We start from the raw sequence: 4292 nt of genomic DNA on the forward strand, positions 1-4292 counted from the left end.
GGGTGATATTTCCTGTTCCTGGATTGCAGACGCATACCCTTCAAAGTGGGAGGTAGTAATCCGGCTATTGGTCCATGATAAACTGTTTTGATGATCGATGTGACTATCATCACGGAGCTTTCTAGCAACATATCCATGCATAGTCTTCTGCTCATATAGGCTCATCCTTTCATCTGATGATACGTTGGGGTAGAGTCGTGCAACTTCTTTGGGCATGTGTTCTAGTTTATCAGACAATGAGTATTGCTCAAGGAGCTGCCAGCCTCATGCATGCAAACTTGGTCAAGGGATGCACTTCGACACTTGGTGGTTAAATGATGTTGCCGAAGGGATGTGTTGCGACATTCAAGGGCATTTTAGGTCGATGTTAAGCCTCTTCCACCTTGTTTTCGTTTTAGGTAGAGGCAGTCTACATCACTGTTTATGTGGAAATAATGTGTGCTTGTTAGTATTTTTCGGGTTTCACATCAATGGCTCGTATCTCATCAAGCGCCCAATCAAGCAGCCCAAATGTTGGTATGAAACCTGGCACTGCAAACACATTGTGGGCCGCTGTTTCATTGAATGCAGAGAGTTCTGAGGTTCAAATTTTCTTTATTCGGCTGTAATATTCTTTAGGGGCACGTGTTTCGTTACAAGTGCCACTGTAAGATATATTTTCATCAACTGCTAAATACATATAAATCTTTAGTTAAATATATTCAATGAGAATATTATATACTGAATTTATATTGAGTGCTCTATCGTATCAAAGTATTAATACTATTAAAGCATTTATGTATTTAACACGAGCGATTGTATATATATTTTATAATATATTATTATTAATATCAGGAAATCAATATTAGAAAATTCATCAGAATGATATATACATGTGTAGAGTAATTGTAGTATTAAAACTATATGTAAAAATACATGTAAATATGTATAAGTATAAATATATAATATAAAATAATGAATATATCAGTTTAAAAATTTTGAATTAGGTTTTAAATTATCTGCTAAATACATGTAACAATCCTCGCCAGATACAGGAGAAGCAGTCAAATCATTAATGGAGATGTTACTAGTCTGGTTTATAGTTTTCCCCGTTTTCACAACTCCAATCCTACATTCTTTGAGAATGTTGTAAATAAGTTAAGGCTCTTTTTACTCATGCATATTCTTTGCATAAAGTTCTAAGTCATCCACAAAAAAAAAAAGAAAAAACAGTGTGTAATTTTGGTATTTCTGTTTCCTTGTGAACCAGTGAGATATCCTTCAGACTTCCTTAACATGAAAGACAAGGGGTTTACAGAAAGTATAAACATCACAGAGAGGCTGTCTCCTTGAAATATGCCTTTGCGACACTGTATTCTATCGGTGATAATATATTCACCCTTTGTGTTTAGTTACAAGATGGTGGCCCACGATGAAGTCAAGTCAGCTATGGCTTTGACTATCCTCACTGGAACTTTAGTAAGTTGAAGGGCTTCTAGCATTCATCAGTGGGGAACAGGGTCAAAGGCTTTCTTGTAGTCTATCCACATTGAAACTAGGTCCCTCCTATGCTCTCGCACCTCTGGCATCACAGCTTTGTTTGATTAACAATTGCTCAGCACATCCACAGACTCCCTTCTTCCCAGTTGCTTGTTCTGCTGTGATAATGTTATTGGCTTCACATTGGTCCTGGAGGAAGAGGTTTAAACATGCTGTATATATTTTATACATTAAGTTTTGGCATGCAATTGGCCGGTAGTTTTTTGCCATGTGAGTGCTTCTGCATTTGGGGATCAATTTTGTCTCTGCTCGAGCTAACCAGTGTAGTATGCTACTGTTCCCAATAAAAGCTTGGTGGTACAGATTGATAAGATATGGCCGGTAGAATGTTAGCTTCTTGTGCCAATATCCAACAATCAAGTCTCTTGCAGGTGCTTTTCCATCCTGGATTTTCTGGATCACAGTTTCAAGACTTTCACCATCAATGTTGTATGTCTTGGATGTAATGCAGGAACAATAGCTTTTTTCGGATTTCTTCCAGCCACAAAGCATCTTGGTTAAATTCCTTCTCTTCACTCCAGATTTTCCTCCAGAAGGAGTCTATGCCTTCTCGTGAATAAGCTTCCGTAATGTTTACTGTTCCTCCTCTCATGTCTCTGTATACTGCTTCTTGGTTACGGTTAAATTTTTTGTTTATTTTTCTCTCGGTTATTCTTCTCTGATGTCGGAGTTTTTCACCCTCGGTTATTCTTCTCTGATGTCGGAGTTTTTCACCGACAGCTTTTACCTCCTGCTTGAGGATAATCAGTTTGCAAGTGAGTGTCCGCTTTTTCCTGTCTCTAAACATCGTTTCAATCTCCTTCTTTACTTTCTGTTGGTGGGACGTATAGTGATTTGCTTGTTTGCATGCAATAAGCATCATTACATGACTGATGGTCTTTCGTGAATCAGTTATCTTTTTCCCTGTCTTCAAAACCCATGAGGGTACTTTCTTTGTTATTTCGGTTTTGTTTACTTTTTGAATATCATTCATGTACTGTTTTACAGTAGTAACCAGAGAATATAGACAGGCGTTAATCTACCAGTATGTAGGTTCATCACCAATTTCGTTAACAGCTTTTAATACCGTGTCAGGTGTTTTTTTTTACTTACTGTGGTAGAGAATACTCTCTCCTCGAGAGAGTCCTTCGAAGCCAAAGTTATTTTTTCTCGGAAGATTTCAGTAAGGGCACATTTCATTGGCATATAATCCTGACTACCACCACTTCTACAATAATCATTGCAGTTGTGCCTGCTATTTACTATAGTCATAGTAGGGGGACAGTGGTCAGTTACTTCAGCCAGTAATGTAGTTTGGCTGGCAGGTACTATACAATCTGTTGGAATGTCGCTAGCTGCGAAACCATGTGGTGGTCTTATATCATTCACATTTTCGTTTTTGTTTATAGAGTTGGGAAGAAAGTTAATTTTCAATTTCTTAATAAAGTTACAGTTACTAACCTTCTTTCTATGTTCTACAAATGTTGCTTGTTGGCGTAGCTGCTTCGCAGTAAAATAATTTAATTGTGGATGCAGATCGTCCCGATATGATTTCAATCGTTTCATATAGCTAACAGTGAGGTTTTGTTTCGCTTTTTCGTAGCAGTTAAATAGATCATTATTCAATTCATAATTCCGAGAGAAATGAGTTTTGTAGTTACGGTTTCTTCTATAACTACAGCTAGAAAGAAATTGTTTACCTGTTGATCTGTTGTTTTCGTTCTGTTTTTCGATTGTATTGTTGATGTTGTGTTCAGCCATCTTGTTTGTAGTAACTCTCTGCATGCTAAATTCAAGTTTCAGTCGAAAATCACTACGATCATGAATAAAAAGCTCCCTCAGTTAATTCATCTGAAGATTAACCAGTTATTTAACAAGGCTGCTAGTTGTGGCTCCAAAGTTGGAAATAGTATTCTTCGTATTTTCGATAAACTGTGGGAGACTATTTTTGTAGTGTGTATGTATGTATGTATGTATGTATGTATGTATCTATCTATCTATCTATCTATCTATCTATCTATCTATCTATCTATCTACCTATCTGTCTATCTATCTATATGATACTGGCGGTGTCAGCATGAGCACAGCCTTTGTGCTGAAACGTATAAAAGAATATATAAATGCAAGCATACATATGCACATACATGTGTGTGTATGTGAGAGAGAGAGTGAGAGAGAGAGAGTGAGAGAGAGAGTGTGTGTGTGAGTGTGTGTATGTGTGTGTATGTGTGTACATGAGTGTATGTATGCAAATATGCACATATGATTGTATATGCAAGTTTGCTATATAAGCACATGTGAATATACATATTTACACATGTAAATACATACATACATACACATATACATATATATAGATAGATACTTCTAATATAAGGATGACATTTTTCGAAAAAACTTATCACTGACCCGCATATGAAAAATACCTTTTAAGGTACAAATTATAAATACACACACACACACATATATATATACACACACACACACACACACACACACACACACACACACACACACACACACACACACACACACATATATATATATATATATATATACACACACACACACATATTTACATATATGTATATATGTATATATATCGTCATGATTGACCGGTAGCAACTAAAGCTTTTTTTATTCTCTCTGTTTATTTTATCGTGGTCCTTTCTGTTGAAGAGCATAGGCTCGAAACGTAAAAGACTTTCTCACCTTCCCGAGCGTTAAACTAATGCACCTGTTTGTTGTTTATACACCTGTCTTCGTCTTTTGTT

Source organism: Octopus bimaculoides, chromosome 20 (assembly GCF_001194135.2).
Source record: "Octopus bimaculoides isolate UCB-OBI-ISO-001 chromosome 20, ASM119413v2, whole genome shotgun sequence".
Classification (NCBI taxonomy): domain Eukaryota; kingdom Metazoa; phylum Mollusca; class Cephalopoda; order Octopoda; family Octopodidae; genus Octopus; species Octopus bimaculoides.